At 54.6% G+C, this 20,853-nt stretch overlaps 1 protein-coding gene across 1 annotated transcript in view; it reads left to right on the plus strand.

Moving 5' to 3' along the window:
• The window catches only part of LOC309834716 (cadherin-23), a gene marked incomplete at both ends in the record, with an annotated part of 313,077 nt that overhangs the window by 176,507 nt on the left and 115,717 nt on the right, over window positions 1–20,853 (plus strand). The window lies entirely within an intron of this gene.

Raw genomic sequence — 20,853 nt, forward strand, 5'->3', positions numbered from 1 at the left:
CTCCCAAAGCCTAGCCTTGGGTGCTAATGGCCAGGCCCCAGGTTCCCAAGGTGGAGTGTTCAGCCACATCACCGACAGGAACAAAAGACAGCAGCCACAGGCACTTGCAGTGCTGCCCAAGTGTCCAATGTCTGGGAAGAATCAGAGAACCTCAAAGGGGAATCAAGAGCTGTTGGAAAAGACTTTTTTGTCATTTTTCCGACTTCTCTTTCTGAGGGGAGACTCCATCTGTCGGGATTTGTGTCTGGGTTGAAAGTGACTCTGGATTTGCTAGGCGTGGCAGGAAAATGTTTACGGAGCAGATTTGGAGGAGGGAAGGGCGCGTGAGGAGAGGTCAGATCCCTTTGCTGTAGATTCTCTAGAACATGTGATTCTCCCTTGCATTCATCCTGAGTGTGACTTTGCGGTTATTAGTGTGGTGGTCTCAAGAGTATCCGTCTTCCCATTAGGCCGAATGACCCACAGGTAGGAGCAGGTCCGCTTTTGCTCACCCGTGTAACCCAGTGCCTCATACTCTGCCTGGCACTTGGGGGGGCACGCAGAAGTTCATTTTGGTTGAGTTAAAAACATGATTAAATGATAAAAGAAGCAATGAGGTGGCCCAGGGCTTTAGCCAAACTGGATCATCAGTCAGTCCCCTTATGCTGAAGCCTAAATCCGGCTGAGTTTGTGTAGGAAGGTGACCTCAAAGGTCCACTGTGGGGCGGTAGAGGGTGCTGATGGAAAACAGGAAGGGAAGGAGGAAGCAGTTGAACCTCTCAGTCAGCCCTTTGTGGCAGTCTTTCCTAACAAGGATGCTAATCTAATTCACAAAGCCTAGATAATGCCTGCCATCCCTTCCACATCCAAGATTCTACTCAGCCTCTCACTGAACCTCAGGGTCTGCCAGACCCTTCAAGACAGCAAAGGTGCTTGAAAGAGGCCCTTTCTCCGTCCCAAGGACGGCATCCCTATTGTCAAGTCTCGCTGAGTAATCTCTTCCCCTTTGCCGGGCTACAGAAAACTTACAGAAGCCAGAGGAGAAAGGGACAGGCTGGGCTGAAACCAGCAACCACCCATTTGTACCGTGTGACAGTTGAGATGCAAATAGATGGTTGTAATGCAAACCACACCAAAAGAATCTCAAGGCAAAGGCCCCAGGAGTCAGCCTTGGTATGGGAGCTCATCTCTGAGTTTCAAACGAAAGGCCTCGGCAGCATCATTCCCCCAGCTCGCCTGCCGGGCATTCTCTTGTCTCCTCCTCGCTGCTGTTCTCGGAAGCCACAGGGAGTAGCTACGCACTCACCCACTTGGATCCCTACCATATCCTTACCCACTCCCTTGCCCTCAACATGATCTTTGCATTTTCCCCAGTTTGGTCAACTTTTCCTCTCCTGATCTTGCCTGCAGCCCTCCTCCGTCCTACCTACGGCTGCGCCAGCCACAGGCTGCCGTGTTTTCCCGTCTGCACTGATCGGGAGGGTTGGCAGTCTCTGTTCAGTTGTCCTAAAAAGCCACTCTTCTACTTAGTTGCGAGTCCTGCCTCCTGCCTCCGAAGGGCTGGGGGCCAGAGGCGGGGAGTGTGGAAGCCCATCCGCGCCTCTGGCTGCTTTCCAAATTCCAGCAAAGGGGATTGTTGTTAAATGCTGTTTCTGTACTATGCGCGACCCCGCCCAGCTGGCTGGGCTAAAAACGGACAGTTCCTCTCACATGCTCATCAGGGGAAATGCCATCCGTGTTATATCCTACCTTTATTCTCAGGAGTTGGGAGCATTTGATCCACTTTACTTCTGACCCACAGCTTCTCAGAACAGATTGGCTGCTGTCCTTGAGAATATGTTTGCAGAGGAGAAGGGTCGGAGTGGAGAGTGGGGTGCCAGTATCCCCCCAGAGAGGCCTCTGCTGCCCGGTTCTGCCCTATTCTGGGAATTGCAGTCATTACAGAATGGCCTTCAGATGTCATTAATTTGCGGGCTGCCCGCTGCCCCCTGGCCTTTGTGAGGGACGATATTGAAATGTACACAGGTGGGGGGTGATGCATTCATTCACTCAACAAACGTTATGGTGCCAGGCCTGCCAGCCACGGGGAGGTGTTCTTCTGTGACTGTGAGCCCCAGCGGGAGCCAGCTGATGTGTTCTGAGTCATCTTTCTTTAGGAGCCCCCTGATGGCTGTGTTAAAAATGGGCTGTCGGGGGCCATGGGTGGAAGCAGGGAAACGCAGCAACGTCTCCTGTACAGAAAACCCTCCCACCTCCCTTGACCACCTGTTCCAGCCGGCAGGTGCTTCCTAGCATCTGACTTGAGGCTCTCCTGCCCTATAGCCAATTTCCTCTTAAGGTGTTTGCAAGAAGCCAGAGAACGCCAGGCCCCTTACAATGAGACCAAAAAGTCCGCTAGAAACCGCCTTCAGAACGCTTCTCAGGACCCTGAGTGGCTGTCTTCAGCCTTTGTGACTGAGGCTCTCCCGTGTTCAAATCGACCCAGGGTTTTGAACTCTGACTATAGCACTCTGCTACCAGACCTGTCCGGAGCTCCCGGAGAAAATGGTGCTGGAGTGAGCAGGGAAGCCCAGTCCCACCCCTCACTCACAGAGGGATTCCAGGCAAGTCATGTCCCCACTCTGTGCCTCAGTGGCCACCGCTGGGAAACCATGGGTTGGAGCAGTCAGCCTGAAGCCTATAAATCCTAACACTCTTTTTGTCCAAAAGGACCTAGGTGGGAAGGGGGAGGGCACCGCCTGAAGCTTCCCTAACCCTAACGCTAACCAACCCCCGACATTGGCCCATCCTCCCCCCACCCCGAACTTGCTTCAGCCACTTCTGCTCCCCTCTTTGGGCAGAGGGGCCTGGCACTGCTGTGGGCCTCATGCCCTGCCCCCAGCCTCTCCCTGCTTTTTTATTGGATACCACCTGGGGCAGCCTGGCCCTTCATGGGTTAGGAAGAAAGAGCCAGCTAGAGTGGTTACAGATAAGGGCTTTGAAGCCAGACTGCCTGGGTTCAAATCCTGGCGCTGCCACTTTTGTTCTGTGTAACCTTAGGGGACTCATTTATCCTCTCTGATCCAGTTTTATTATCTGCAAAATGGAGGCAGTAATAATGTTTAGCTCATAGAGCTATTATGAGGATTAAATGGGTCAATATGTGTATTTAGAACAGTGCCTGGCCCATAAAAAGCACTCTTTAAATCCTAACAATTCTTATTCCCAGCCCTGGAAGATATGTGTATTATTGTGTCCTTTCTAGGGAAAACGAAGTTGAGGTTCAGAGAGGTTAAGGGACTTCCCCAAGGTCACACAGCCGGTGGGTCTCAGAGCTTGGCTTTAAACACTCCTGTGCCTCTTGCTCATCTCCCTACTTACAGCCATGACTCCCCATTCTCAGAGGTTTGTTCCCACCAAGCAGGTGGGTCTCCCACCTCCAGCATGGCTGGTGGGAAGGCGAGGGGGAGGTGAGGCATTGGGGGCGGCTGCACCACAGAGGTGAGTGGGAACACATCTGGCAGGAGCTAATTCCTATTTCAGGCAGGAGATGACACTATTCATTTGTTTGAGGGGCATTGGGAAAAAAACCAAACAAATGGAGTTACCCACCTCCCCAAGGAGAAAACATCACCAAACAGATAAGTAAAAGAAAGCAAATGACAGGGAGAAAAGGCCATATTCCAGAATATTGGTTTTATTTGTAGGCATGAGGGGGCAGTGACAAGGGGAGATTGCTCTCATTCTCCTGTTAATCTTGGCTTTATTTTTATCCATCACCCTCATTTTCCATTCCACATGTGTTCCAGGCCTGTCAGGGAGCCCAGCCCGCAACCTTGTATTTATTTAAATGCATTTTCGCATTTGTTCCTGTTAGTCAGTCTGTCCAGCCTGCGGTTCCTCTGGCCCTCCTCCCCACACAGCCCTGCAAGGTTGTGGGGCGGGCCCCATGGGCCCCTCCCAGGCATCCTTTTAGTCCAGGGGTTCTTAATCCAGGATGGGAGCCCACTGACTCGCCAAGGCATCCTTGACCCTGAATGGAGAAAAATCTGCATCTTTATTTTTGCTAACCTCTACCTGAACTTTTGCACTCCCTTTAATTATGAAATAGAAAGAAACCACAGCGGCCTTAGTAGTACCTGTGACTCTGAGCCCAAGAGAAATCTCAGATATTTTCATATCGCATTACAGGTGTCACAGGGATCTCAAAATATCATTTACACTCTTCACTACTTTGAAATTACGGTGTATATTAGACCTGCTGCCGAATCTCATTGTTTTATGCATTAAGAAGCACATAATTCTACTCTAACACCCTTTTTAAATGCTTTGATAACTGTATTTCAAGATAATTAATTGACATTGTGGTCCCGTGTGTTTTATTTTATGCAATTAAAATGTTATTCTCTTAAGGGGGTCTGTGGGGGTTACTAGACTGTAACTAGGGTCCATGGCACGAAAAAGAGGGAAGACTCCTCCTTAATCCCTGTCCTCACTAACTGACCCCCTTCAGCCGGACTCCCTCCTTGGGCTTTTGCTGTAAGGCTGACCTTCCAGTGGTTCTCAGAGTTGCCATCCTGAGCTGCACATCCATTTGGGGTGAGGTGGGGTGAGAACAGAGAGGCCACTTTCTCCATGTCAGACATTCAGCTGAGGGTCCATTTTCCGGCTCTGGACCCTCCAGGCCACTGTTCAACTGGGCCCCATAAATCCACCTACCAACATCTACTTTGCAGTAGAGGCACAGGAAATATACATCCCTGGCACCCTAGGGAGTGATCCCAGCTGCCCTAAACTCTCCCTACCTGCTGATGTGACCCAACACATGGACCTCTGCTTTCCTATTTTCCAAAGCAATTTGAACTAGAAACCAAAGTCTAGAAGCAGTGACGAGAGATGAGGGAGAGAGGGGAGGGCAGGCTGCCAGCATCGGTGGAGGCAGATGTAGGTTTCTGCTCCCTGTGGATGTGCGATTATCCAATCATCCAGGCCCTTCTTTCCCCTCCATTAGGGAGATAACTGGGATCTGGCTGGAAATGACCCACCTCCCACTGAATCCCCCGCGGGGTATGAGGGAAGTAGATGGAATGCCTCCAGCATCCTGTACCTCTCGCCCAGCTTGTGATTTCATCACTGAAGTAAAGCAGAGAGGAGGTAGAGGACGAGGGGTCTGGCCCAGGGAACTACCAAGGCACGGCACATTGCCTAAGCCCTCTCCCCCCAGCCAGGTGCCCATCCTGGCTACTCCTATTTCTGAAAGGTTTTCTGGTGGTTCTGTTGCAAAGCAGGGGTTAAGCGTCCACCCAAAGCACAGTCAGCATAGCCGGGACCTGCGATCCGTGGTGCCTGGGTGAGCACCACTCTGCGCATCTGTTCCCCGCCTCTGCCCTGGCTGCGGGCAGGCGTCTGTCTGCGAGACCTCTGCCGTGTCACAGCTTCAATACATATTTTAGGGTTCCTCCCTCAAGATTTAGGCTCACCAGGAAAATATCTTTTGACTTCAAAGCAAAGCCGCTCTGGAAAGAAAGCCAGGGGGAGCAGGGCAGCCCCATCGGTGCTTTTTCCCATTAATTTCTCCCCAGTTGCCTTGGCTAAGGATTTTTCCGTGCGTGGCTGCATCCCGCGGTGTGATTCCTCCCAGCATGCTAAGCTCCAGCCTCCCTGAGGAGCAGAGGGTGTCCTCGACATGATTCAGACCCCTCCCAATTCAGTCTCACCGTAAATCTACTTAGCATGCTTCTTACGCCAGGCCCCGTAGCCCTGGCGGGGGTGTGAAGCAGGCAGGGCCTGTTTGGCAGCTGTAGTGCCAGCACCCATACCTCACCCCTCCCCACCCAAGTACCCACAGCTCTAGAGTCCCCTCCAGCGGCTGGAGGTCATCTTCCATGTTGGATCTGGGGGATTGCTCCCCTTTTACCCAGCTCCCTTCCCCACACCCACCACCTCCCATTGGCACGGATGGGAAGTACCGGCAATCATTTTATCCCCCTAAAAGCAGCGTCTGGTCTTCCTGGAGACCCCCACCCGGATCATAAACAGAACTAACAAACTTCATGCTCTCTCCGTCGCCTCTTGGTTGGGTCATGCCCACTCTGGTGCCCCTTCACCACGGGCCCTGGTGAGCCCAGCCTCACCCTAGAACGTGGTTTCTAACTCCCACACTCGCCCACCTGCCCCATTTGCCACCCGCTGTCACGGCCCCAACAGCAACTGGTGGTGTGTCTTGTTCATCCCCGTCTTGAAGGGTAGGGATAAGCAGAGCTCAGCTAGGAGCTGTGCCTGTGTATCCCACCCCGTCACCGTGACCATGGGCTGTGAGACATCCTCATCAGCAAGGCACAGGGAGTGCAGAGCCCTGTGGAGCAGCCTTGGGGAGGGCCGGCCACCGAGGAGGCCGGGGAGCATCCTCCCCTGCTTTCCTGGGCTCCTGCTGCCTCTGTCCCCTGAGCGGGGAGAATGGTGCAGGGATGGGCCGGGAGGTGGGTAGGAGGCTTTCGATGCAAGGCAAGGTTTCATGGCTGTGTTGTCATTCTGTCCATGAAGGCCTAGGGCAGATGTTTCCTCCTTCCTCTCCAGACCTTCTCCATTGAATTTGAAAAAGGAATTGGGAGTGAGAGAAGTTTTCGAGATCAGTGTTGTCATATGTTTACATCCCAAGTTGGAAGGATGTTTCGGTGCAGAGAAGAGTGTATTTCCCTCTCCTTTGTCCTGACAAGGGCCCTGAGCCTAGTGTCAACAGGCAGAAGGTACCTCTGCTCTTCTCACTTGAGCACAACGAATTTAGACAGGAACCTTCCACGTGAGGTCACAGAGCAGGGCCAGCGATACACAGCGAGCAGCTAGTGAAGCACGCAGGGGAGCAGGCCGGGGGCCAGAGGAAAGAGATGCCCTAGAGGGACTCTTGCATTGAGTGGGAGGCGGGAATCAGTCGTTCGTTCATTTATTCAGCAGGTATTTGTTGAGCACCTACTGCGTGCCACATGCTCTTCTAGGCACTGTTCGTAAGTGAACACACAGGCGAAGTCCAGCCCTCGGGCAGTGTATGTGCCAGCAGTGGAAGGCTGAAGAAACAAATCGATGTATATTATGTCCAGTGGTGATGAGAGCCATGGAGAAAATATAAAGCAGAGTGAGGGGCCTAAGGGAGTGCTTGGGAGGGGAAGGGGTTAGAGGAAGTCTCTCCAATAAGATGACGTATGAGGAGAGACCTCAGTGAAGTGGCGGGTGAGTTGTGTGGCTACTTGGAGGAAGAGCATTCCAGGCAGAGGGAGCAGCCGGCCTGGTGGCTCTGAGGCAGGAGTGTGCCTGCACGTCGAGGAAGCCACGAGGAGGCCCGTGGGCTGGGGGAGGGCAGACAGGCCTGGCTGTTTCTGAGGCTCTGCTTTCGGAGGCAGGAAGATGATCGTGAGCAGGGAACAAGGCACTTGATGGGACCAAAGTTTCAAAAGGACCGTCTCTGGAAACAACCCAGATGCCCAGCACCTGATGAGTAGATAAACAAAGGTGCTGTCTCCGTACAGTGGAATCTTATTCAGCTGTTACGGTAATGAAGTTCTGATCCATGCGCGACACAGGTGAACCTAGAAAGCAGGACGCAGGCGAAAGAAGCCAGACACAAACAGCCACACAGTGGGGGATTCCATTTACATGAAGTGTCCCGAACAGGCGATCCACAGAGACAGAAGGCGCCTTGGTGGTCGCAGGGGCTGGAGGGAACGGGAATGAGGAGGGACTGCTCGTGGTACAGGATTTCCTTTGGGGATGATAAAACTGTTTTAGAACTAGATACAGGTGGCGGTTGTACAACGTGGGGAATACGCTCAAAACCACTGAATCGTACACATTAAGATGGCTAACATGGGCTTCCCTGGTGGCCCAGTGGTTGAGAGTCCGCCTGCCGTTGCAGGAGACACGGGTTCGTGCCCCGGTCCGGGAAGATCCCACATGCCGCGGAGTGGCTGGGCCCATGAGCCATGGCCGCTGAGCCTGTGCGTCTGGAGCCTGTGCTCCGCAACGGGAGAGGCCTGCGTACTGCAAAAAAAAAAAAAAAAAAAAGATGGCTAAAATGATGAATTTTATCTCAATTACAAAACTTTAAGGATGCACTGGCTGCCTGGGTCCATAGACAATGCAGGGCAGGACCATTCCTAGGAGGCGAGGGCAGTAAGTGGGCAGACGGGTGTGTGCAGGGGTGGGGAGTGGTCACCTCCTGGGCGTGATTTGAAGGGAGAGGATTTGCTGGGGTGATGGGGGTCCTTGAGAATGACTGCACGAGCTGTTTGACTTGAGCAGTTAGGAAACTGGAGTTCTTACTTCCTGAGATAGTGAAGCAGTAGCTTTGGTGAGGGGAAGGTGGAATCCGTGGCTTAGCTTTCAACATGTTAGGTTTGACATGCTCGTTAGACATTCAAGTGGAAATGCCGGGAAGACAGAGGGGGTGTGCTGGTAAACGCCCAGCAAGCGGCTCTGGGGTTGGAGGACCCTAACATGTAGCACTTGGTGATCTCTCTGGTGTACATACTCCTACCATGGCCTATCTCAAGCTACCAGCATGACGTCAGCTGGCTCTCCGCGATCCTAGAAATCCGACAGGAGCCTCTCGAGCCAAGGAGGCTCCAGCCACACTGTGTGGGTCCAGGCTGGAGGGGAAAATGGGAGCGTTGCCAGCGTCTGGGTTGTAGTTAAAGCCGTGGGTCTAACCAGGCTCACCCAAGGAAAGGGGTGTGGGTAAGAGCAGAGAGCAGGGCTGGGGGCTGAGGGCACCTCAGCGTTCATGTTAGGGAAGATGAGGACGAACCAGCAAAGACACTGAGAAGGAGCGACCCCTGAGGGAGGAGGAAGGCCAAGAGGCAGCACTGAAGGCCAGGAGAACGATTGAGACAGTGGTGGGGAGACAGGAGGCTGCCGCCTGAACATCTATCAGTAGTCCCCAATTAGCATACATATCTGTATTTACTTTTCTGTTCTCCGCATAAGGACTCTTAATTACCCTCATTAGGGAAGGTCCAAATCCACTGACATTTACTGAGCAGGTCCACCAGGCTTTTTTCTGTTTGTTTTTTTAAATCCACTTAACCCTCTTCTCCCGCCCACCTTCAAAGCCCTCCCTAGTACACCGGCTTGGCCCTGCCCTTAGAGGGATACAGGACTTTCCTTCCCTAGCTCTGCAGTCCACGCAGATATGCTAACTCATCCTATAGGAACTGGACTGTGCTTAAATAAGCAGGCCACAGGTGAAGTGAGAATCGAATGGATCTGAAAGGCATTCTGCTGAGTGAGAGCAGCCAGTCTCAAAGGCGACAGACGTCCTGTGTGATTCTATGACATTCTCAAAAGACAAAAGTCTAGTGACAAAAAACCCATCAGTGGTTACTAGGGGTTAGGGGTAAGAGAGGGGTGACCGGAAAGGGATAGCACAAGGGAGTTTGGGGTGGGGGTGGACCTGTTCTGCATCCTGTTTGTGATGGGGGAATGCAAAGCTATATATTCTAAGATGCGTAGAACTGTATACCCCAAAATGTCAATTTCACTGCATGTTAATTATAAAATTTCTAAAAATTTATATTATTGAAGACCTTTCCACCCACATCCCCCCCAAAAAAGATGACGTGAAAGGTACCAGCATAAATAGCACCACTGATGGACTTTTATGCTCAGATAGCACCATCCTTCTCTCCACTGTCATTTAATTCAACAAATATGTAATACCACCCCCCTGTAAGGGAGAAGGGTAGGCTCCAGGGCCATGAATGCCACCATGAGTTTGAACCTAATTCAGCAGGCGGTCAGGAGCCATCATCGACAGTTCTTGAGTATGAGTGATACCCTCAGAGAAGTGCTTTAGGTTCATTAATCCGGACAGAAGGAGAAAGAGGACAGGGTGATGGCAGAGAGTGCAAATGGGCAAGGGCTGGATGTGGGCTCCGTGAAAAAGATGAGGGTTGGAGTGAGGCTAGGGTTTGGAATCCCAGAGGTGGAAGTGGCAGAAGCTCAAAAGGGCAGGCGAGGGCTTCCCTGGTGGTGCAGTGGTTGAGATCCGCCTGCCGTTGCAGGGGACACGGGTTCGTGCCCCGGTCCGGGAAGATCCCACATGCCGCGGAGCGGCTGGGCCCGTGAGCCATGGCCGCTGAGCCCGCGCGTCCGGAGCCTGTGCTCCGCAATGGGAGAGACCACGACAGTGAGAGGCCCGCGTACCGCAAAAAAAAAAAAAAAAAAAAAGGGCAGGCGTGGGAAGCAGCTAGATGGAGGAAAAGACGGCAGCTGGCACCACTCTGCTGGGCGTGGCCAGGCTCCTGGTTTCATCATTCTCTCAACTTAGTTCTTCATCTGAATGCCCTCCACCACCCTTGCCTGTTCTGTCTCCGAGTCTCTCTCTGTTTATCTTTGTCAGCTTTTCTTTGAATCAGATCATCCGTCTTTGCCCCCCTTCCCACTGTCTCTGTCTTCTGATTTTTTCTCACACCCACACATTCACAGATACATACCTGCAGCTCATTCACTCATGCCTGTATTGCTTTGTCTGTTTAACCACAGTTACTATGTGGCCAGTACCTGTGTGCCTGGGAAGCCATGGCATGGGTCATGTAGGCAGGGCTCTTTGCAAACCTGGGCAGCTGTGCCCGGGTTTGACTTCAGGATGCCCAAGGGCAGCTGAGCGACACTGTCATCAGGCATGGTCACCCATCTGCCTGGAGCCCAGTGCCCTGTCCCAGCCTAGGACCCTTTCCTTAGGGCATTTGTGGTGCCTTTGTTCTCAGGGAAGGGGCCCCAAGTCTGGGCAGCTGCACCCAGCAGAGGGCTAGGAGCAGGAAGGAGATGAAGTCACCCACTGCCCTCTGGCTCCCAGGACACCCAGGGTCATGGCCTCTAAATTGTCTTGAGTTCTACCTGGCCCCCCTCCGCCAAGCCTCTTGAGGCAATGGGATCCCTCTCCACCCGTCCCTGCCACCCAGAGGCATGGGGAAGGTGGACTCGCTCTTGGAGAGGCAGAGGAATATAAAGTGGTGTGATTAGCGCGGGCAGGCAGAGTCCCCCTCCTGATTTCCATGAGGCGTGTAGATTTCTTTGCCTTGCCACGTTTCTCTCTCTGTGGGAACAGGGAGATAGTTTTAGCACGGTAAATGGACAGAGCCAGGCGGCTGCTCAGTGCAAGGCCCACTCCCAGCTCTGCACCCTGCCCCTCCCTGCCCCGAGGCCGAGGCCCCTAGAGGGCCCAGCCAGGAAGCAGAGGCTGGACACCCCCTCCACCAGCCCAGCCAGGCTCCCCGTCCTCCTGCTGTGGCCCTGCCCCTCAGGGCTTGTGATCCTCTGCAGAAGGGACCCCCGGAGGGAGGGGCAGACTGGGATGCACACCCTTTCTTTTGGCCTCTCCTCCCTGCAGCTCTGAGTACACTTACACTTCGCCCACTGCCCCAACCCCAGCCAAAACTCGGGTGCAGAGTTTGCCAGTGGAGTGAGAAAGGGGATTGAAGCCAGGTGTGAGGGTGACGTCCAAGTTGGCAGATTCTGACCAGAATGGCAGACTTTAATGTTAGAAAAGTGGCCGCCCGTGCTGGAGGCCGGGCCACAAGGAAGAAATCCTTAAGCTTTCCACTTAGGACAGGTGCCTTCAAACAGGGCCCCATGCAGGAGAGAGGGAGGAAAGGATGAGGCGGCCGTGGCCTGGCTCCTGTGGGATCTTGTGGGGTGGAGTATATGGTTCCGGAATTAAGAGCTCGGGCCTCATGAATCTCACATGGTCCCTCTGCCCTTTGCTCGCGGAGGTACCAGTCCAGTACCTCTGGCCTGGGCAGCAGTCTCTGCATGTGTGGGCCTGGAAAGGTCCCTTTGAGCCCTGGGCTTTCCACATAAAGCTTGCCGTTCAGCCACACCCACGGGCACTATTAAGGGGAGCCTAGCCCTCCTGACAGGTACCCCCTGAAGCCACTTTGTTTCAGTAAGTACCCACTGGGCTGATTGCTCAGGTCCCTAGGAGTCCAGGGTAGCCTAAAGATTTGGAGGAAATGGCTATTCGCTTGGGGCATAGAAATGAGGCCAGAGCGACTGGTTCCATCTCTAGGGGTGGGTACAGTTAGCTTTGCTGTATCTAGTGGACATAGGTGGCACCTGTGACCCCCAGACGGAGCCCACCCAGAGCCATGGTCACCAAGGCTGAGCAAAAGCTGCTAGTCCGCTGTGCACCCTCCTCATTGGTAAGGACCAGCTCCTGTGTGTGAGCTGCTTGGGGGTTGGAGCCTCCGAAGTCAGCTCAGACTTTGGGGAGCACCTATGGGACACAGGGGCTGGTGTGGTTGGAACTAGATGCTTAGACACCTTGTTTTCCACACCCAGCGCATGACCCCCACACCTGGACAGTGGTGCCAGCCGGCCCCTGCTGGGCTCTCAGACTCTCTTCGTAGAGTTGGGGACCTATTATCCTAATATGCCTGAGATTGCCAAGGTTTTAGCACTTTAAGCCCACATCTCAGGAACCCTCTCAGTCTCAGGCAAACTGGGACAGCTGGTCAACCAGGGGCAGTGCCCATCATTAACGATGCAGGCTTGAGAGGGGGCCCACTCCAAGGCTCTGAACCAGACAGGCCTGGAACACAGAAGAGAAAGAGACAGCAGAGCTGAGCTACCCCCGCTTGACATGGGCTTTGCTGGGTCCCTGGAGTTGGGACTCAGCACCCAGGGACAGAAGGGGTGGGGAGAAGGGCAAGGAAAGAAACAAGCTGACAGGTGTAGCTGGGTGAGGTCCCCATAGTGCACTAGGGTAATGGGCTGCAAATTAGGAAAACAATTTGAAAGCACCTGTCCCTCATTTACCTTAATGCATGTACCCAATGCACATTGTAATTCATTTCCCAGAAGAGCTGGGGTTGGCTGCAGGGCTGACAGACCAGATCCCTCTGGAGGGAGAGAGGAAGGGAGGGAGAGAGGGAGGGAGGGAGGTGTGCACGTGCAGGTGAGGAGCACCTGCCCACCTCTGGATCTCTTCTGTAGGTGAATAATACACACGTCTGCTAGTGATGGAACTGACAGCTCTCTAGTATTCTTTCTCTAAAGTGCCAGGTGCCAATAGGATTGAATTAGATTTCACAGGGGTTATTGCAATACATGGAATTCACCAACAAATTACTCTTAAAGAGGGAAAATCAATTATTTGGAGCAGAGATAAGCTGAAGGCAAGGCAGCCTCGGATTGATCCTGTCTGTGAAGGCGTGTGTGGAAGTGTGTGGAATTCAACAGATAACCTGGGGAGAGGAGGGCCAGGTCTGCCGGAGAGAGGGTTGGAGGAGGGGGAAGCAGAGGAAGGGCGATGGGGGGAGGAGGAGGAGGGAGAGAGGAAGAGTTGGAGGTCGAAGGTAAAGGAGGGAGAAAATGAAAAGGGAAAGGGGAGAGGAGAGGGGGAAGAAAACAGGGAGAAGAGGGATAAAAGCAAAAGGAGAAGAGAGAAAAGATGGAGAGGGAGGGAAGGGGAGAGAGAGAAGGATCAGAGAAGGCTTGGAGAGAGGAGTGGACAGAGCAAGTGCGAAAAGCAGTTTGAAAGAGCACAGCAGGTGTTAACGGACCCTTAGAGAATCACCCAGTCCGAGCTTCCCATTTTGCAGATCAGGGAACTGAGGCCCAGAGAGATAAAAGGTCCTGCCCCAGAGAGGAATGGCAGATCCAGAGAGAACCTCAGATCCCTGGTTCCTGACCTCAGGCTCACACTGTTCAAGGGTCTACACCACAGAGGAGCTTGGGAAGGGGGTGTAGGTGGACGGAGAGCCTGAAATGAGGGCTGTCCTTCACCCTGCTGCATCCTGGGAACCCTCCCAGGCCCAGGCCAACTGGGACAGTTGGTCAACCAGGGGCAGTGCCCACCATCTCTGATTCAGGCCTGAGAGTTGGCCCACTCCCAGGGTGGAGAAGCTGAGGCTCTGAGCCAGGCAAGCCTGGGATGCAGAAGAAGAAGACACAGCAGAGCTGAGCTACCACCATGTGACATGGGCTTTGCTGGGTCTCTGGAGTTGGGACACCACGCCCAGTAACTGGAGGGGGTGGGAGGAACACAAGGAGACAGAAGGTGGCCATTCACCCAGAAATTAATGGGGACGTGCCGGCATCAGCTCTCCCAGACTCTGAAGCTTGGCAGGTCCCTGGGGACTGAGGCGGAGTCAGGGGATGGAGGCAATGACAGTGCAGGGCTTCTCCCCATTGTCCCCTGGACTCCGACTTCACAGTGGGCAGCCTGCGCAGTGGGTGTGGGACAGCTGCCCTGGGCAGGCAGGCGGGGCCAGAGCAACTTGGTGCCCCCCTTAAGTGTGGGGCTGGGGAAAGAAGCAGCAAGTTTTGAAGTGAAGGGGTGAGGAGAGGCCGGCCCCCTGCCAAGTTCACTTGGGCATGTCTGACTGGAGTTAGTTAAGTGAAAGGATGGACAAAGGAGTGATGAAGAATACACCTTCCGTGGACTTTTGATTTTCTGCCATTCAATAGCATGGATTAGACCAACAGGGCACAGTGGAAGAGGGAGGGAGGCCTAGGGCCCCCTGCCCAGGATGGGGGGTCCCCTCACCCCTGCACACATCCAAGCCTTTGTCCTTCTCTGCCTGCCCCTCTCATTCCTGGCCAAGCCAAGGTCTAGAAATCAGCCCCTCCCCAGGGGTACCTCTCTCCCTCCCTCCCCTTGCAGAACAGTAACCACTCTCCTTTACTGAGCATTTACTCCATCCCAAGCACTTTACTAATATTTTGCTGCTCTCCCACAATAGCCCTATCAGGTAGGCTTCATTCTTCCCATTTTGCAGGTGAGGAAGTTGAGGTTCAAGGAGATAAAACTGTGCAAAAATCACACAGCTGGAAAGGGTAGTACCCGCATCTGGACTCAGGGCTAACTCCAAAGCCTGTGCTTTTAGCCACCGCTGAAGCTTAGGGCCTCACACCTTGGAATCACTGGTCAGAGGGCTGTTCCCTGGCTGGCCTGAATTTTGGACAGGGCTTCTGCGAGGGTGGCACTGACTCTGTGGGCCCATCTCCGCATTCCAGGTCCCCAGCACCATTCCCACCTTGAGCTAAGGGTGTCCCACCAGCCCACAGAGCTCTCTGGGTACCTCTGGGGATCCCTGGGCCTTCTTCGTCTTGGTTCACAACACTGCAGAGTCCCTAGTCCCCTCTACATGCACGTGACCCTGGTTCTTCCTCGTCTATTGAAAGGAATTAAGGTCCCCTCCAGGGCACATCGTGGTTCATAGGGTGGGGTGAGGGTCCCCTAGCATTTGGGTACAAAGGAGACACACACACAAGGCTCCTGCCATCAGGGAGCCTCCTGTCTTGGGCAAGAAAACATAACCCACAAGTCAGGCACCAAAACCTGGTGAAGCAGAGACAACACTGCTGCTTAGTCCTGTGGGGTGTGCTTTATTCTCCCCACTTCACAGAGGACGACATTGAGGCTCCAGCAGTGGAGGTGCGTTGCCCAAGGCCACACAGCTAGGAAGCAGCAGAGCCTGTTTCCCAGCCCTGAACCCCATTCTCTCCGCTGTATTACACCACTGGGTCACCAACCCGCCCGCTACCCTGACCAACAGTGGAGGGAGATGAGCGTCTCTAAGGGGCAAACTGGTGCCACCTCAGCAGGGAGGTGCCTCAGGGTGGGGAGAACCAGGCAGGAGTCAGCAGGATGAGGAACGCACCTGCAGGTCTCACATCCAGGGAAGGAGTCTGGGGGCTGCGTCAGGCCTTCCTCCCTTTGGGAGCCAGGTCACCTGCAGAGGGAAGTACCAGTGGCCCGAGGCCACAGGGGATGTGACTGGGGGAAGCCATATCCAGTGAGAAGTCAGGTGCAGGCTCTGAGAGCACCCAGGACACCTCCAAGCCTAATGGCCTGACTGGGTGGAATCTGCTCCCCAAGAGGAGGGAAGGGCCCTGCACATGGCAGCTGTTAACCAGTGTGAACGCCACCCGGGACCCCGCCAGGGTTGTCGTGAGCGCTCAGTGAGCTAACAGTTGTAGAGGACCCAGCACATAATAACCTCTCAATACATAGTTGAAAAACAACACTGGGTCAATCACGGAGCCAATATTGGCTGTGGGAGCTGCAAAGATGCTAGGCAGGAACGTCCTTGCCGGGCAAGCTCTGCTCTGACCGCCCTCAAGGCCACCCCTCCACTTCCAGGAGTGGGAGGGGAGCTTTGGGGAGTCGAGGCTGGGGAGGCAGCCCCTGCTGGCAGCGGCCTATACCTTGGGCTGGGGGCTGGTGTGCTGCCCTCCACGGGGTAGGGGACGGTGGTGCCAAGACTTCAGTCACCAGGAGCAAAGCGTAGCTCGCTGCACGGGGCGGGAAGAGTGAGGAGTGATTTCATGCGTCCCTCCCCTCCAATAAATAAAGAAAGCCAAACTGTCGCAGCCCCACGGGCAGCCAGCCGGCACCCAGCCCGGTGCGGGGAGGGGCCGGCGCTGCAGCTCGGCTCTGGGACCCGCGGCTGCCGGCTATCAACATTCTCATCGCCTCTCCTGGCTGGAAGAGAATTTAATCCACTGGGCTCCTCTCCACACACACACTGGGATCCTTTTGATGTTCCTCTTTATCTCCTCTCCCAACAAAATTGCCCCTCGACAGCTCCAAGAGGGCCTCCTGCCTCTCCCCCTCCCCCCTCCCGCCCCGCCCCACTAAGCAGCGCGCACTCGGCTCCCCACCCCCGAACGGGCTGCAAGGAGCAAGGGCGTGGAGGACACAGGACCCAGAGGAGCAGGGCCGCACCCTCCTACAGCCCGGGCTCCCCTCCCCTCCACCTGGCTCCCTGATCTTGGCAGAGGCGCGCTTTGCCCCTTGGGCCTCGCTCCTGGCATTTAGCGAAGGTAGGAAGGGTCTTCCAGTGTCATCTGTTGCCAGTTCTTTGCGGTTCTTTGCACACATGAGGAGCAGCGTTCTGTAGAGGGGGCGACATGCAGGAGGCCAGGAGAGAGGTGATGAAGAGCTTGGACTCTGTAGGAGTCAGTAGTGATCCACTGGCAGCTATGCATCTTGAACAAGTTACCCTCTCTGGCCTCAGTTTCCTTCTCTGTAAAAAGGGTGGACTGATGCTGACATCACTGGGATGCGAAAATTTTGGTTAAGGTATGAAGCACACGGTAGAGGCTTGGTAAATGGAAGCTGCTGTTTTAGAAGGCTCTGGGCTGAGGGCTGCAGTTAATAGGGGTTTTGCACCAACTTAATGAACTGGGTAATAATCCCACACACACATCCCGAGGGATTAACAGTCACAAGCCAAGTCCCAGCGGGAATTAGCCCTCTGGGCAGGTTCTGAAAGGGGCAGGCTGAGCATTTGAGGGAATTTAGCCGGGGTCTCAGGACAGCCATATGCGGGGTCCTGACAGCTACAGTGTCGAGCCTAGTGAACTTCCAGTCCCTGGCGGCAGATCAGCGAGAAGGGAGCTGACCTCACTTGTTGAGACCCAGAGATCTCATATGAAGGGGCCAGGAGGCCCTGGGGTGGAGAGGAGGTCGGAAGCCCAGTGCTCCGGCTTGGCCAGGCGCTCATCCTGCATCTGCACTGAGCTAGCACCACCTTCCCAGGCGTCCCCTCAGTCCCTCTGCCTGTGTACTCCCTCACCCCCAGCCTTGCTGGGTCCCGGTGATTCTCCAACTTCAGCGTGCATCAGAACACCTGGAGGGCTTGTTAAAGCAGTGCTGAGCCCCACCCCCAGGGTTTCTGATATGGTAAACCTGAGTGTGACCGCCAAATCTGCATTTCTAACAAGTTCCTGGGTGATTGTGATGCCACCCGTTCCTGTAGAACACTCAGAGAACCACTGCGGTCCCCGAGTAGTTCTCATCCTCGGGTGCACGTTAGAACGAGTAACCTGAAGAGCGTTACAAAATCCTGATGTCTCGTCTCCTCCTCCCCAAGTCTAATTTCCTTGGTCTGGGGTGCAGCCTAGGCGTGGGGGTATTTTAAAGCGCCCCAGGTGGGTTTTTTTTTAATTAATTAGTTTGTTTATTCTTGGATGCATTGGGTCTTCGTTGCTGCACGCGGGCTTTCTCTAGTTGTGGCGAGCAGGGGCTATTTTTCGTTGTGATGCACAGGCTTCTCATTGCTGTGGCTTATTTTGTTGGGGAGCACAGGCTCTAGGCGCGTGGGCTTGGTTGCTCTGCGGCATGTGGCCCCTAGGGCTCGAACCCATGTCCCCTGCATTGGCAGGCGGACTCTCAACCACTGCGCCACCAGGGAAGCCCCACCTTCCTTTTTTAACCCCAGTGTTCCCCGTGCTCCAGAGCCTAGAGTGGCTCCCTACTGCTCACGGAAGCAATGTCATGCTGGAGCCCTCCAGATGGCGCCTGCAGAGGAACTCCAGGAGAGCTGCAAAGCCTCCCAATATCCCAACAACCTCCCCGGCTTCTGTACATGGACCCTTTGTAATCAGCTCACTTGTCTGCCTCATCATCAATTCTTCTTCTCCACTGCGTGCCTTGCTTAGGCCAGTGGTTCTCAAATGGTGGTCTCAGACCAGCAGCGGTATCCGCATCACCTGGAACTTGTTAGAAATGCAAATTCACAGGTCCGCCCCGATCTACTGAATCAGATACTCCTGGGGGAGGACGGCCATTGGTAGTTGACCAAGCCTCCAGGTGATTCTGATACACGCTAAGGCCCGAGAACTTCGTGTTTAAATCCACTTCCTCCACCTGGAGTGCATTTTCCCTTCATTTCTAAAGCAACTCCTGTTGGGGCAGCCTCCTCTGCTGGCGTCCTCTTAGATTCGGCCTTGGAGTGCTCAGTGATGCCGTCTTGGTTTGCTCAGCTCACTCATATTGCTGGGTGGAACTTCAGTACATGCCCCCCGTGCCCTGGAGCTGCAGTTGGGGGACGCCCACATCAGGCCCTGACTCTGTTTCCCTCAGTGTGGAGGGCACCCCAGCCTGGGAGCTGGGCCTGGGCTCTTATCCTCACTCTGCCGCCAACCTCTGTGAATTCCATTTCCTCTGGAGGGGTTTCCAAGCTCCAGTATTCCTTCATCTGCACCGTGTGGCCCATGGGAAGAGGATCGAACGGAGTAACGGGTGAGGAAAAGCCGCTGAAGTCCCTTCACATCTGAGCACCTCCTGTGTGCCTGCTCTGATGTGGCTTTGCACTACCTCAGGGGCTCCCAACAGCAGCTACAGAAGGTTATTCTCTGGTTATTCTGACCTGTGTCTGGCAAAGAGTAGGCATCCAGTGAATGTTTGCTGTGTGATTGTTGTTCGTATCGTCAGCTATCTGAACAATTGTGAAACAAGTTTCGGGACATAGTTTTAAGTGGAAAAAATCCAACACAGCAGTGTGTAGAGCATGCTACTGTTTGTGTCGAAGAGGGGAGGCGTAGATACGCAATGCTCTTGCATGCATGGATTTTCTGGGGAAAGAGATCCGGGGACTGGGGTATGGTTGTCTCCGGGGAAGGCTCTCAAAGGGTAGGGAGGGGCAACAGGGGAAGGGAGTCGGTTGTGTGCCCTTTACACTTTTGAATGAACTATGTGAAGACTTTCCGAGCCTGTTTATCACGTCGTTAACATTTTCTATGTTAAGAAAATTAAAACATAGCAATGCTTGGGGTCGTTTCCTGCAGGGGTTCTGTCCAGGCTCCTGGGAGTAGGACAGAGGGACGTGGCCCCTCCTCTCCCAGCCTTTGACCATCCCCACCTCCCTCTGGGTGAGGACAGAGGGAGCTCAGGGATACAGGAACCCCTGCCCACCTCACTTTGTGCCCCTGTACCTCTTCTTCTGTGTCCCTCACCCTCCTCGGGATGTGGGGCTGCACAGACCTCCCCACACCCCAGCACGTGTGTGCACACCCCCCCCACACACACACCCCTCCTCGGCACCCCAGAGGATATGGCCCAGCAGATGTAGAGGGGACTGTTCCTCTGGAGCTGGGTGTGCTCCTGGGGTCCAGCTCGGCCCCTTTCTGTTACTCTGACCTTGGTTCTCACCATTTTCTCTCTGGTTCCTTCTTCCTCCTTCCCGGCTCCTTCTCTGTCTCCATACCCTCTGACTGACCGACTTCCCCTGATAGAACCTGGTAAGTGAGCCTGGGAAGGGCTGGGGCTGGGAGGCCTGGGGGCACTGTGGGGAGGGAGCTTCGGTGGGGGGGCAGGCTCCACCTGCTGTGGGCACAGCTCAGACGGCCCACCCTCTCGGGCCCCAGGCCCTGTGGAGGGGCCAAGGTCCAGGGGAGGGAGAGGTGTCGGTGTCAGCGGCTCAGGGCCGTCACAGGCTGCCGGCTTTGGCTATTACTGCCCCTTCGGGCATTTAATTGGTCCTCTCGGTCTGATGGATGGATCCCACGCCAGGGAGACTTGGAAACTCCACAGCCCAACAGGGCCGGAAGAGCCTTGCCTGCACCATTTGCGGGGTCCCCTCTGGGCTGGGGTCCTGTAGGACCCGCTGCTTGCCTGTATCCCCAAATTGGCAGTGCCCTTATTTTGCCAATTTGTAGTTGTAAGTAGAAAACCCTCCAGAGACCGAGGGTGAGCATGCGTTTATTTCACAAATGTATCTGAGCACCTAAGGGGCAGCTGCAAGGGCATCGGAATCTTGTGACTCTCAGGCTTCGCTGAGGGTGTCCTTTGAGGCTTGCTGGGACCACCCCTCTCTGATGGTGTAAAGGCTTCCAGGTTGCCTGGCTGCCCCTCTCTCAGCAGGAATGGGCTCTGGGAGGAAGCCCCTCAACATCCCTGGGCAACCACGAAGAGAGGCGTGCCTCCCTGCCAGCCCCTGGTTCCACAGGAACACGTGCCCAGAGGGGCTGTACCGGGGTCTGGGCTGAGGGAGGGTCATGCGGGCCAAGCAGGAGGACGTGTCCTCCTGGCGCTGAGAGCCCAGGTCTGTAACCCACTGAGCATCTCAGCAAGGCTCGGGAGAGGCTCTCGACTGGTTAGTTCCAAATCACAGG

This window comes from Grampus griseus (assembly GCF_964374135.1).
Source record: "Grampus griseus genome assembly, chromosome: 16".
In the NCBI taxonomy this organism is placed as follows: Eukaryota; Metazoa; Chordata; class Mammalia; order Artiodactyla; family Delphinidae; genus Grampus; species Grampus griseus.